The sequence below is a fragment of the Bos mutus genome, chromosome 2 (genome assembly GCF_027580195.1).
Source record: "Bos mutus isolate GX-2022 chromosome 2, NWIPB_WYAK_1.1, whole genome shotgun sequence".
Classification (NCBI taxonomy): Eukaryota; Metazoa; Chordata; class Mammalia; order Artiodactyla; family Bovidae; genus Bos; species Bos mutus.
The window spans coordinates 5,292,670-5,307,638 of NC_091618.1; the positions used below are offsets into that span (position 1 = coordinate 5,292,670).

The following is a 14,969-nucleotide window of genomic DNA, read 5'->3' on the forward strand; positions in this document are numbered from 1 at the left end:
TTGATGCGAACAGCAGACTCATTTGAAACAATCCTGATGCTGGGAATGATTGAAGGCAGAAGAAGAGGGCAATAGAGGATGAGATGGTTGGATGGCATCACCGATTTAATGAGCATGAACTTGGGCAAACTTTGGGAGATGGTGAGGAACAGGGAAGCCTGGCATGCTGCAGTCTATGGGTTCACGAAGAGTTGGACACGACTTGGTGACTGAACATCAGTGTGTCAGCTGATGGAGTGAACAGGAGGGTGGGGAGAGATGAGGGAATAGGGTAAAATACAGTTTAAACTTTTCTCTCAATGACACAATAATTGTATGCAGAACCACAATGTACATACTTTTCTTATAAACCTATAGAGTTGGAGCTGCTCTGGGACCCAAAAGGGCTGTCCCCCTTCCCCCTCGTCCCTCTTACCTGAGAAGTTTTCTGAAGCATTCTCAAAGAACCTAAGAACTGAAGCGGGGAATGACAATTGGAAGTTTCTAATGCAGATGGTGATTGCAGCCATGAAATTAAAAGATGCTTACTCCTCGGAAGGAAAGTTACGACCAACCTAGACAGCATATTAAAAAGCAGTGATATTACTTTGCCATCTAGTCAAGGCTATGGTTTTTCCAGTGGTCATGTATGGATGTGAGAGTTGGACTGTGAAGAAAGCTGAGTGCCGAAGAATTGATGCTTTTGAACTGTGGTGTTGAAGAAGACTCTTGAGAGTCCCTTGGACTGCAAGGAGATCCAACCAGTCCATCCTAAAGATCACTCCTGGGTGTTCATTGGAAGGACTGATGCTGAAGCTGAAACTCCAGTACTTTGGCCACCTGATGCGAAGAGTTGACTCATTGGAAAAGACTCTGATGCTGGGAGGGATTGGGGGCAGGAGGAGAAGGGGACGTCAGAGGATGAGATGGCTGGATGGCATCACCGACTTGATGGACATGAATTTGAGTGAACTCCGGGAGTTGGTGATGGACAGGGAGGCCTGGCATGCTGCGGTTCATGAGGTTGCAAAGAGTCGGACACAACTGAGCAACTGAACTAAACTGAACTGAACTGAATCTGGTTCAACCCCCTCATTTTGCAGATGGGAAAACCAAGGCAAAGAGGAGGTACATGTGGAAACTGTAGGACCGCAGTCACTAGAGGAGGTAGGGGTAGGGCCATGGCAAGGAGCCCTGGTTCTCCAACCTACTTGAGTACCTAGCCATCTAGGAGTTTACGGAAGACAATAGGCGTATCTTCCCTTCCCCAGGGACATTGGGTCCTGGGTGATAACCCAGCAGGAGGCACTGAGGCGCCCCTCTTAATTTCCTAGCTCATGCCATCTAGATAGGAGAATGCAAAGCCCAAGTTCCTTCCCTACAGGATTAAGAGAGAACTGGGAAGGCTGCCTTGGTTAGCATCTCTGCACTTACTCTTACAGGCTGTGCTATTTAACCTCCGTGCCCAGACTCAAAAACCGCCTTAGTAAAAATCTGAAATTTCAGTTCCTACGGCATTACCAACTCAACGGACATGAGCTTGAATAAACTCCGGGAGTTGGTGACGGACAGGGAGGCCTGGCGTGCAGCAGTCCATAGGGTCGCAAAGAGTCTGACACGACTGAGCGACTGAACTGTACCACTGCAATTGGGAAGGTCTTGAGGAAGAGACACACAGGACTAAGATTTAGCCTCCTACGCACAAGGGGTCTCCCCCAAGAGGGACTGCCAAAGCCCCACGGGCACATGCCGCACTCTCTGGGTGGGTCTAAGCGGATACATGGAGACACCTAGTAGACTGCGCCCTCTGTCCATCTGGAGCGACTCCACGGGAAGCCATACCGACCACTGTCTCCCAGCAGCAGCCAGCCAGCCCTCTAATTTGGTTTCTTTGCTCTGGGTGGTGCAAAGGATCAAGGGTGTAACCTCAGGGTGGGGCGCTGACTCAGCCGCGGGCAGGCTCGAGGAGTGTCTCAGTTCCTGCTGCATCCTCTTTCCATTCTGTTGGGCAAAAAACTGCTGGTCAGAAAGGCAAAGGCCTCCCCTGCACTGGAAGAGCTCCTAGGCCGGACGCACCTCTTCGCTCAGTCGGGAGGACTGGGGACCGGGGGAGGCCAAGAAACCAGCAGGGGTTAAGACCATGGAGCTGCAGGACACCGCCAAGGCCTAGAGAGACCCCGCCCCCCCCCCACAGCTTGGAACCCTATTTCCCCTTCCGTTTCCAGCTTCCGGGCGGGGCGCGACTTCCGGTTCCGGTGGTGGGCTACAAAGCTCGGCGCCGAGCCTCTGATTTCCCTTTCCCGGAGCCGGTGGCGGGGCTTGGCGTCTCGCTCCTCTCCTTTCCCCGTTCACCCGGCCTTCCGAGGGGCACCTGCGCAGGTGAACGCCCCTCCCCGCCCCCTGCACCTCCCTCCTCCGCCGCGCACCGCTGGGTGGGAGCGGGCGGCCGGGGCGGCGGCCCTGGGAGTGGGGAGGCCTTTGCCTGTGGGGTGTGCCGTCTGGTCTGCCTGGCGTGGCCTTGGGGCTCAGCTAAATGTCCCAGGAAGGAGGACGTCCAGTTCTGGATTCCCCAGATGCGCCTTTTCCGGCCGGATATCGGCCGTCTGAACCGCGCCCAGGTAGTGGGAGGAGTCGGACCCAGGTTCCTGCAGAGACGCCGGGGATTTTTGTACTGGGCTGGGTGGTCCCGCCACTTCCTAGCCTTGTGACCTTGGGCAAGTCCCCTTTCCCCGAGCCTCAGTTTGTTTATCTGTGAAATGGAAATGACAGTAACGGCCCTACTGGGTTCTCGGGCAGGACTCGATGACGGAAAGCTACTAATTTTACAGGACCCTGTGGCCTGTAAAATTCAAAAAATGGAGCGGTGGAAGCTGCTTGTTAAAATGGAGACAACTGGGGCGGTAGAGAATCTTATCGAGAGTTTAACCTGAGTCGCTAAGAGAAATACGTACAGAATGTGAAACGCACAATATCAGATAGGAGATAAGAGTTCCCTAAGCTGGAGTTATTGACTGGTGAGGATAAGCATTCTGTATGGCAGGTGGCCTTCTCAAACTGATTGGGTTTGGAAGCTGGGTAAATCATGGAGCTGATCACCATCTTCCAAAGCCAGCTTTGAAAACTGGCCTGTTGACAGTTGAGTTTGGGAATGAGAAGAATTAGTAAAAGGGTATTTTTCTAAGTGGATTAGGGGTTTTCTCTCAGAACAGTTTTGAGCTGGAGGGGAAAGCCTGAAATGTTTTCTCCCTCTTGAGTTGTCATGAAAGTAGCATGCTGCTGCTAAGTCACTTCAGTCTTGTCTGACTCTGCGACCCCATAGACGGCAGCCTGGGATTCTCCAGGCAAGAACACCGGAGTGGGTTTCCATTTCCTTAGATGTAGTAAAAAAAGAAGACAGTACAGAAAGGTATAAGAAAAATGTTTCCCACTTTTACTGTTCTGCTCCTCAGAGGTAAAAAGAATTTCTTTGATAACCTTCCCGGTACCTTTATAGATACATCAGGTCGTATATGCTTACCTGTATGTGTTTTTAGTTTCCCCAGATGAGATTACATTATACCTATTGATCTGCAGCTGGGGGAGGGGTGCTATATTATGGAAAACTTTACACATCGGCTCTCATAGGCCTCTTTCATTTCTTCCAAGGCTGCATAGTATTCTGCTTAGTGGCTGACAGTACTTTAATCACTTCCCTGTTGATAAGGGCTTCCCTATGGCTCAGTGGTACAGAATCTGCCTGCAATGCAGGGGACACAAGAGACACAGGTTCAGTCTCTGGGTGGGGAAAATCCCATGGAGAAGGAAATGGCAACCCACTCCAGTATCTTGCCTGGGAAATCGCTTGGACAGAGTAGCCTGGTGGGCTACAGTCCATGGGGTCTTGAAAGAGGTGGACACAACTTAGCGACTAAACAGCATCTTAACCACATTCCTGTTGATGGCTTAAGTTGTTCCCAAGATTTTGCTATCGAACAGTGTTTCATCCAACCTTTCCTTGACTATTTCCCTTTTATTCAAGGCACCCCTGAGTTTGGGGGGTATTCTGCTTTTGTCCTTCTTATCACCCTGGGATAACTTATTTTGAGGCATGAGCAACACCCTGTTGATTGAACAGAAACCCAGATAATAAGGGAAGTGATATATTCCAAAAATACCTGCTACCGGGTCTAGAATCAATTCAGAGCTCCTAGATGGACTTTCCTGGTGGTCCTGTGGCTAAGACTACTCCCAGTGCAGGAGGCCTGGGTTCAATCCCTGGTCAGGGAAATGGGTTCTACTTGCCATAACTAAGAGTTCCCATGCTGCAACTAAAGATCCTACATGCCTCAAGTAAGACCTGGTGCAGCCAAATAAATAAATATTTTTTTAAAAGTTCTAGAAAATAAATCAGTGAACGTTTAGAGACCAGGTGTTAGGAGCCAAGAACAATTTAATTCAGGGCAGCTGGTCAGTGTTAACAATTGTCGGCTTCTATAAGTTGTTACCTAGGGAACAGATTTGAGACTCTTTGATGTAGGGAGGATTTTAAATCTCAACACTTCTGCAGTGTTGATACAGTAGGAAAGAACTGATCCTTGGGGGAGGTGGTAATAACAAAAAAAAGGTGATCTTTGTAAAGTGACTTCATAGGGATTATAATCTTTGATTGGACATCCCTGCTGTGACAATATAGTCATTTCTATACTGTTATCTTAAGTCTTTTTTTTCTTTTAAATTAACATAGAATGTGGTTTTCCTGTAAATAATTCCTCTTTGGACTGGGCCCTAGCCTAAATGAAGCAAAACCTTTTTTGCCCCAGCCTTTCCTATCAGACCCCCCAATCTCCCTTCTTCCCACTACAGCTGGTTTGCTAATCCTGGAGCTCTCAAACATCTAACGAGTCAGAAATCCATGCTGCAAGGATTCTTAGAAATTCAGTTCCTCATACTTTGAGGGAACTTAGGATCTTGATCTTAATAGAAAAGCTTTTTTCCTTTTTTTTTAATTGCCATAGACTCCACCCTGATGGTAGCTCCTAAAGTACTTTTTTAACACTTGCTATTCTTTCATCATAAAAGACCGGAGGAGATAGAAAAGACGACAGAGTATATGAAAATGAACAGACTTTTCCCCCCTCTGTTTTAGCATTTCTTCATAATTTGCTTTTAAGTATAGCAAATACTCCATAAAAGTGGTTGGAGGAAGCAACCATGATTTTAAAGACGTCCCCTCCCCCCCCCCACAAGTCATGTGCATGTATGTTTGTATTGGGTGGGGGGTGGATGGATGAAAGGTTTTTCCAGCTAGCAAGGCCAACATTCTTGACTCTTTCTGCTTTGAGAATCTACTACATCTTACATTTTGGTAAACTGTTGACAAACTTTCTCAACTGTGTCCATTGATCCAACAAGAGGAAACAAAAGCGGAATTTCTCATAACTTTATTAAGATTGAAAAGTTGTTGGAACCTAGGTCTCTCCTAGTTGGTGGACCAGATCCTTCAGATCAGGGAGGTTTTAACATCCTCTAAGGTTTGTTTTTGTTGAGCCTGACTTTTCTCTTTGTGCCTAGGAGTCTGAAAAATCCTTTTGCAGAGTTCTAGGATGGAGACTGAAGGGTATCCAGAGATGCAAAGAGATGGAGAAGTCCAGAATGATGAAATAAGGTCACCACCAAATGAGAGGATGGCTGAGGAGCCAGAAGGCATCCTGATAGCACCGCCCCAGGTCCAGGTTCCGCCAGAGAGCCTGGATGAAGACTCTGAAGATGACCTGGAGACCGTGCCCCGAAGGAGTCCTCTCAACCCTGCAGCCTCCAGGCAGAGGTTCCGGCAGTTCCGCTATGAAGATGCGGCTGGGCCCAGGGATGTCCTGAGACATCTCCAGGAGCTTGCTGGACAGTGGCTGCGACCTGATATTCACACGAAGGAGCAGATTGTGGAAATGCTGGTGCAGGAGCAGTTCCAGGCCGTCCTCCCTGAGGAGCTCAGAGCTTGGGCACTGAGGTGTCAGCCTGGGGTCAGAATCACCGGCTAAAATCTCACTGCTGCTTTTTCAGCCTACATATGAGAAGTGACCAAAGGCTCTCTTTGTTGCAAATCCAACTACAGTCATGAGAAATCTGAACCTTGATTTTCTTTGAGCTTGCCTTTGCTAGCTATAATAAGAATCAAATGAAAACCCTTTTTTTTTTTTTTTTTTTTTTCGCCTGAAGCAGCTCTATTTCCTGGCACTGTGAACTCCAAAATGAGTTTCCCTGCCCTCTTGTAAGGACAATCAGTTTGCTGCTTGTTTTTGCTCTGCTGAATGCCTCCCTTTTTGCACTTTGTGACACGCTTTAATATATAGTTTTTATGTATCCAAAGAGATGATTGCTTCAACTTTAATATTCTTGATTCTCACTGTGGTGGCTTGAATGGAAGCTTCTGTAACCCCACCAGTAACTCATTTGGGGTGTCCTTGAAATATTAAAGTTTGATTCTTAATAAAAATGTCCTGTGGTGATTTGCCAGTCGGCTCTTAGTTGTCAGCATTTGAGAAAGGTGGGATAATTATCAGGAGTAGATGTGAGCTGCAGGTAAGAACTATGTGGCATTTGCTGAGCTGGCAAATGGGAACAAGCCTGGCCTTTGTTTCAGAGTCAGCATCTAAATTGGGCAAAACTGAGAAGGGGAAAGGGGTCAGAAGAGGTAAGTAACTCAGGTGGGGCTGTTTGATTTGCTCTTTGTCCATTTCCTTATCTTCCTCAGCTCATCTTCCTGCAAGAGGACTAAACCATCTGAGATTCTGTTCTTCCTGGAACAGAGGTCATCCTGGCTTTTTGTGTGTAGAATCCTGTACTTTGGTTTGCAGCTGAAATAGCAGTAGCTGTGGCTGTGACAGGTAGAGGAAACAGCAGCTCCTTCCCCAGCATGACCCAGTCTTGAGGAACCTTTCTGCCTCTGCAGCCTGGCTTTTGGGGTAGGGGTGGGGCTTGAGTTCGATTCTGCTGATGTTTATTGAGTACTTCTGTGCCTCTGGGACTCTTCTTGATGCTAGAATCCCAAGTGGCGCAGCAGTAAAGAATCTGCCTGCCAGTGCTAGAGACATAGGTTCAGTTCCTGGGTGGGGAAGATCCCTTGGAGAATCCCATGGACCGAGGAGCCTGGCAGGCTACAGTCGATAGGGTTGCAAAGAGTCAGAAATGACTGAGCACACACAAATATAAAACCCAATTTCAGGGAATCGCCTGGTGGCACAGTGAATAGGAATCTGCCTGCCAGTGCAGTTCGATCCCTGATCGGAGAAGATCCCACATACCTGAGAGCAACTAAGCCCCTGTGTCTTAACTGCTGAGCTCATGTGCTGCAACTGCTGAAACCTATATGCTCTAGAGCCTGTGCTCTGCAACACGAGAAGCCACTGCAAAGAAATCTGCACAGCAGTAAAGAGCAGCCCTCACTTGCCACAGCTAGAGAAGGCCCTCAAAGCAATGGAACCCCAGTGCAGCCATAAATTAAAAATATAAAGCCCAACTTTAAGGAAATGTGTTGTTTCTAAGGAGAGGAAGAAGCCATCAAAATACATTGTTAGAAATGCTGGAGTAAAACTAGTCTTTTTTGGCATACGATTTTGAGTCAGCACTAAGAAAACACATTTTGTGGGTTTTTTTTTTTTTTTTTTTAAAGAAGAAATAGCTGAGTCAGGGAAGTGACATTTTTATTGAACTTCAGTAGGAGTCAGATCACTGGACAGAAGGGACACCTTTTGTAAAGGCCTTTACAATGGGAATGGGAGGGCGTACAGTACAGTATTTGGGAAATAACTTTCGTTGACTGGGTTAAGCTCTCTTAAGTAAAATTTAACGTTGGCAATGGAGTAACAGTGATACTGTCGTAGTATCTTCAGTACTCCATTTGCTCAAAACATTCCGAAGGTATTTCCTTTAGTCTGCAGGGATTAGGAACTCCTGGTGTTAAAGAATTTCCTGACCTGCTCCAGTTTCTCAGATGCTTTGATAGCCTAGAATTTAGGATGCAAGTAAAGGACCAGAGTTACAAGTGGACTGAAATGTTTTCATCTGTGGCATTTTAAAACAGCTGAGATTTCCTGAATCCCTTAGCACAGATTTTTCAACCTTGGCAATTTGGGTCCAGGTAATTCCTTTTTGTGGGGGCTTGTCCTGTGGATTCTAGGGTATTTAACAGCATCTTTATCCTCTGCTCACTAGATTAACACAAGCTAGGTGTGACAACCAAAAATGTCTCCTTTGCCCCTGGTTGAGAACCACTGACTTTTGGTAAGAGACTTCATCCAGACATGTCCCAGATTATACTTTGGTCCACGGTCTCTTAAGCTTAACGTTGGATTGAGAAGCTGTTGGAAGACTGGTGTTACTGGGCTTTATGGTTCCTTTTTTTTTTTCGCTTCAAATTTTCTATTGGAGGATAATTGTAGAGCACTCTCCTGTGTGTGAGGTATTTCTTTGGCTTTTTTCATCTTTATCTTGAAAGTGAAAGTCGCTCAGTTGTGTCCCACTTTTTGCGACCCCGTGGACTACACAGTCCATGGAATTTTCCAGGCCACAATACTGGAGTGGGTAGCCTTTCCCTTCTCCAGGGGATCTTCCCAACCCAGGGATTGAACCCAGGTCTCTTGCATTGCAGGCGGATTCTTTACCAGCTGAACCACACAGAAAGCCCAATCTAAAATAACATGTCTTAGATTCATTTGACAAAAAGTATGAAAAAAACAAGCCTGGTCCATACTCTCACTTCCTAGGTAACTCCTGTTGACATTTTTAACGTTATACAGTTGCGTCCTGTGCTGCCTGCCAGTCTCCTCTTTCTGCCTCCCCATAAAATGGTAAGCTCTGTGAAAGCAGGGTTGGCATCTGCTTTGCCCTCTACCCAAGGAGTTCCCAGCCTTCAGGATCTAATGCCTGACAATCTGAGGTGGAGTTGATGTAATAATAATAGAGATTAAGTATACAGTTAGTGTAAAAAAAAATTAATTTGCATGTGTATAGAAAAGTCCAAGGATATAAGAGGAAAATGTAAAGGCTGTCTTCACATTAACAGTTTTGCAGATAGACATGTATGTGCCCACATAGGCATATATCACCCTGCCTTTTTTTTTTGACCATGCTGTGTGGCATATGGGATCTTAGTTCCCCGACCAGGGATTGAACCCATGGCTCCTGCAGTGGAGGTACAGAGTCTTAGCCACTGGACTGCCGAATTGCCAGAGAAATCCTTTTTTATTTACACAAAATACATTATGAATGTTTAATATATTTTTCTTGCACAGTAAGCCTTAGCAGTCTTTTGGTATCAACATAAAAAGGTTTATTAAAAAAAATTTTTTTAGCAGTTGCATAGTATTCTGTATGGCTAATACCTAGCCTTACACTTTCAGTAAAAAATGCAAGGTAGGGGGTTTAGATACGGAGGTGAACCTCCAAAGCACAAGTGAGGCTTACAGAGGTAAGTTAGCCAGAACTCAAACCGAAACTGGTAAAATGCCCAGCAGTATCTCCCAGCAACCTGTTAGTACCAACACTTTTTCATGGACGTGAACTTGTAGATGCAAATCCTTACCCCAAACAAATCCAGTAAGAGGAGAAGCTCGAGTTGATCTCCATTCCGTCTGGCCCTAGTCCCATGCCCTTGCCAAGAGGTCACGCTGCCTGGTTACTAAAAAATAAACCAAGGATTTCACGGGCCCTGTGGAGATTTGGGAAGACAGTCACTCCCCGTCTCTAGTGCCACTCCTCCAGAGGTGGTTCCCATGCTTTCTCCACCCCGTAGAGTAGTTCTCACCACTGCCAGTCACTGTCATTTCTGCAGTCGATCTAGATGCCAATTCTAAAGAACCCTGTTCATTTCTAATGTTTATCTGTTGGCTGCTCTGGGTCTTCGTTGCTGCCTGTGGCCTTGCTCTAGTTGTAGCAAGCAGGGGTTGCTCTTCGTTGAGGTGCCGACTTTTCATCGCCGTGGCTTCGCTTTGCAGAGCACAGGCCCTCGGTGCACAGGCTCAGTAGTTACGGCGCACGGGCTTAGTTGCTCCAAGGGAAGGTGGAATCTTCCTGGATCAGGGATCAAACCAGCGTTCCCCGCATAGGTAGGCGGATTCTTAACCGCCAGACCACCAGGGACGTCCAAGAATGCTTTGAATTCTGCGAATGATGGGGCAAGAGGAGGGACAGTGTAGAGGAGCTGGAGGGGAGCATTTCTAACATGTCTCGTGTCTGACTTGCCCTCAGTGATTATTTTGACTCCAGTTCCACAGTTTCATCTAGTCACTGAAAAGTGCTCCTGCCAGATGGCTGCGGGTGAAAAGCAGTGTACGGACCACAAAGTAATATGAGATTCCTAGCAACTGGCTGGAGCCATGGAAAAATGTGTCATCTGTTGGGCAACTACACCCTGAGCAGTGAGTGGGTGCCAGGCCCTGGTTGCTGGAAAGGAGGCCAACTCCAGGGGCTGGCGGGGGCAGAGTCCCCCACTCGTGGTGGTGAGAATTCAAGCGCATCTGGCCTTCCTCAGAGCACCCCGTGTGGTCAGTCTCCAAAGGCAGCTCACTACAACGCTCTTGACAATGAGTTGACTATTTTGCTAAACATTTTCCACCCACCACCATGCATTTATTGGCCATTTTCCCTTGGCCTGAAATGTCCCACCCTCTGCCTCCCCCGTCTTTGCCAGCCTACTCCCGTTCATTGTTTATGACGCAGGTAGCCATGGTCACCTTCACGAAGCCTTCTTTGCTTTCTGCCTGGAGTCAGCATTTGAATCCCTCTTGTGAGCTCCTGTAACACCTTCCCTTTAGTTCTGCATCCCTGCTCATTCAGCAATATGCACTGTGTACCTGCTATACCAAGGCCTGTGCCCAGGATCACATGCAGTGTCTAGTTTGTATCCCCAGCGGATTGTGAACCCCACGTAGAGGGAATCTGTTCTTGGCCTCCAACACACGACCTGCACATGACGTCCTCTGGAAATAGTTCATTTTGTAGAAGACACATGGTTGCTGCCTAATTTAAAGTGCTTCCTTCTTAGTGAACACAAATGACTGGAATTCATGGGAAACAAGGGAGTGAGATTATTGATTCCTGTTTAGTTGGAGATTAAATTGTTTAATTGGAGATTATTATTGTCCCTGTTTAAAATGGAGATGATGGTGAAAATAAACCCCTGAAGAAAAGAGGAAGGTTTCACTCAGTCTTCACTGGGGTGGCTGGCTTCCCTCTCCGTTTTGCACCTGATGTTGCAGTGAGGTGAAGTTAAAACAGCCCTTGGCTGGCTCTGTTTGAAAGCTCCAGGGTCCTCTGGGTGCCTAGCAACAAGCTGACTGCCCAGAATAGTGATTTTGAAGCTGGGTGTGTCTTCTGGGCAGGAAGCCACCACCACCACCAAAGCAGCCAGGGCCTCCCGTTCACTTCCTCTGGGCCAAAGCTCCGCCTTCACTCGGGGGCCAGAGCTAAGTGTTTTGGAGCCCTGTCTTAGCACAAATGGGATGTTCCTAGCAAAGGTAACTCCCGCCCTTTCAAGGTGTGTGATCTCAGACAAGTCTTGTCACCTCTCTGAGGTCCAGTTCCCACACCTGTCTTGTTTCATATTCCCAGCTAGGGTCGCCCTCGCATGGCACAGAGACATTCTGTATATGCTATGTTCTATGCTAGCCTATATCGTAGCTGAATCTACTTGGTAAAGGGAAGGTTCATCGAGTGATTCCTTCTCAGCTGTCTCTTTGATCTTTTCCTTCCTCCTGAGCCCATTTCTCAAACAGCTCCATCTCTGCATTCCTCATTTCTCTACCTAAAATTCTGTTTTTATCTTTTCACTCCTCCCCATCCCTCTCCTCATTTCTTATCTTATCCTCAGGCATTAAACTTCAGCGTTGAAAAAAGCCTACACTTCTTTAAAAAAAAAAAGCACAAGTGTGTTAGTTTATAGGCCAATGCTAGTGTGTCGTGACCTTTAATTTTTAAGATTTAGATATAACAGGCATCCTGTAAAACACACAGATCTTAATTGCATGACTCAATGAATTTATCCAAAGTGTGCATACTCCTCTCACCACCTTCCAGATGAAGACACAGGATTTAACCAGCTCCCCTGGAAGTCTCCCTCATGCTGTTCTCTAGTTATCAACCCCCTGAAAGGTAACTGTTATGCTTTCTATTGCCCTGGAGCAGTGTTGCTGAAGCTAGTGGGCAAAGACAGTGTATACTCTTTTGTGTCTGGTTTCTCACATTCGACATCATGTCTCTATAATTTGTCTGTCCCCTGAGCATCCTGCTTTTCTGTGCCTGTGAACCTGGACACGCCTGTTCTTTTTGCCAGGAAGCTTCTGTTCTGTTGATACGCCCTATCCTGGCCTGACCAGTCTGTGCAAGTCCTCTAGACTCAGAGCAAATCTCCCTCCTTTGGGAAGTCTGTGGTCAGCTCTGGATTTGAATCCCAGAGCTTCCATCTACCGGCTGCATGATTTTGGCCACGGGTTACTGACCTCTTCACTCCTCACTTCTGTTGAAGATCATGGTTTCTAGAGTTCTTATGAATTTCAAGTGAGGTAATACATATTAAATATTTAGAACAATAGCTGGAACTTAGGAAATACTTGGTAAATATTACATATAACTATTGTGAATACTCTTCTTGTGTCTGCAGATTCTTGTATGCCGCCCATCTTAACACTTACCTTGATTGTTGCTTGTTCCACTGTGTGACCTTAGTTCTTTAAGTGGGAATTGTATCTTCATTCACGGTGTTTTCTGCAACAGTCATTTATGAGTATGTCCTGCATTCTAGCGCTGAGGGTACAGTGGTGAAGGAAATCTTTGCATTTACTTTTTAATGGGAAGAGACGGACTACAAGAAAAATAAAGAGGTGAGACCATTCTGGATAGTGGTCAGCTCTAGGAAGGAAGTCAAACCGTGTGGTGTGAGAGTGGGTGTGAGGTGCCACTGAAGCTGCAGGGCGGGGGGGAAGGGAGGAGGTCTTGAAGAGGCGAGATTGGAACGGAGCAGGTACATGCAGAGCAGGAGCGAGAGTAGCAAGTGCAAGCTTCAGAGGGTTTCACAGGAAGCTCAGATGTGTCTGAGGAACAACAAAGACGCAACATAGCTGGAGCCCAGTGAGTGCATGCGTGGTCCGTAGAAGGCCAGAGGATGGGCAGGAGCCAGGAGAAGCTACTGAAGTTAAGTGGGGGGACGGTGTTCACCTTTGCCGCCAAGGTACCTGGTACCTAATGGACACGACTACTTGCTGAATACGGGTAGCAATGTGCCCATGACCAGTTAGGCCGCACAAGCAATTCTTGGATCATTTTCAAGTTAAAATCTCATCTTTGTGCCGTATGCTTCTGAGCTCTTACCAAAACCGACCAGATGGGGAAGGAGATGCTCAGGTGTTGACAGATTCTTCTCTTCCCTATCCCATCTCATCCACTCTTCTTCAGTGACCCAGAATATCTTCACCAGAGATGTGTAACAGAGATGAGGGTGGCAAGCCTGGGCCAGTTAGAGAAAAGGCAGGTAGGAAACAGGTTCGGTCAGTTTCTCTCCTTTCTCTGACTCCAAGAGGGGTCCAGGTCCCTGGACAAGCGTAAGGATGTGGCACAAAGTGGAGGAGAGAGGCTGAGCAGCGGGGGGACCGCATAAAGGGTGGGAGGAGGGTGGTGGCCCTTGGAGGTGCCTGCTGCTGCGGCAGCTCTGGCCCCTTAAGGTGCGTCAGTCCCAGCAATAAAGTGGGGCTGCCGGCAGGGCCTGGGGCCGCGACCAGCCTGAGGAAGGAAAGACCGGTCAGCGAACCAGAATGGAAGGAAAGGTCTGAGTCTCAGTGATAGGAATTTATTTATTTACTTGGCTGCACCAGGTCTTCCCTGCAGCATGCGGGCTCCAGTTGCGCCATGTGGGATCTAGTCCCCCGCCCAGGGATCGAACTTTTGCCTCCTGCGTTGGAAGTGCGGAGTCTTAGCCACTGGACCACTGGGGAAATCCTTCCATAATAGGAATTTGTACAACAACATCAACCTTCTAGTAACAACAGTGAGAGTTTGTTTTATTTAATTATTTCTAATTTTAATTTTTATGAAATATTAAACGTGAGAAAAAGCACAGAAAACAAGTATACAGTACAATGAATACGTATAAAGCAAATATCCAAGTAATCATCACCCAGGTCATGAACCAGAGCATTGTCAACATCATCCCCCAAGCCCAGCACACCCCGATCCTTTCCAGATTACTATCTCAGTTAGAGGCAGCCAGTAGCTGGATTTTTGCAATAATCACTTCCTTGATTTTCCTAATAGTTTTATAACCTATGAATCACACGGAGAGTCTTAAATTAGGACTTTCTCACGTAAATCCTAAGGCTGAGGAATGCAAAGGAGAGCCTCTTTAATATAGATCCTTCTCCAGTGAATCTTGACAGGCTCTGGGGAGATGGTAGCGGATTGGAGGCTTCGGTATTTGTCAGGGAAAGTGGTGTTGAGGCTTCTCTCATTCAACCAGTGTTTGAGTGCTCACCACATCTGAAGCTCCTGAAGAGCACTCTCAGGGGCATAAGATGCACCCCAAACTGATCCTGCACCTGGGAGCTTACAGTCAGGCAGGGAAAGTGTGGATAAGCACGACAGAACAGGGTGAGGCCTGGGGAAATCCTCAGATAAGAGCTGCGGGAATTTAGAAGAGGCAGGGACCACTTTGGGTAGCAGGGGCCAGAGCAAGCCTCATGGAAGAGGTGGATGACGCTCATTCATGCATTGTTTATCAAACATTTCTGAAGGTCGGCAGAGTGCCAGGAAATTAGGTAAAAGGAAACAAAAATGAATACGTTAAGGTCCCTGCCTGCTCATGGCCGAATGGCATTTTAGCAGATACAAATATGGCATGCTTTAAATAGAGCATAATAGGAATAATTGGTTGTGTGGAGTTGTCAGGGAAGCATTCACAGCTGAGATCTAGGTTAGTCCTTGAAGAAAAGAACAAGAGTTTGCCAGACTAAGAAGGGAACCACTGAATC

At 47.0% G+C, this 14,969-nt stretch overlaps 1 non-coding gene across 1 annotated transcript; it reads left to right on the forward strand.

The window, feature by feature from the left end:
• Positions 1–923: 923 nt before the first annotated feature.
• LOC102266785 (uncharacterized) lies at positions 924–6,448 on the forward strand. The gene is made up of 2 exons (XR_011466829.1): positions 924–2,358; positions 5,530–6,448. It is a non-coding gene; the product is annotated as an uncharacterized protein (transcript).
• Positions 6,449–14,969: the final 8,521 nt, after the last annotated feature.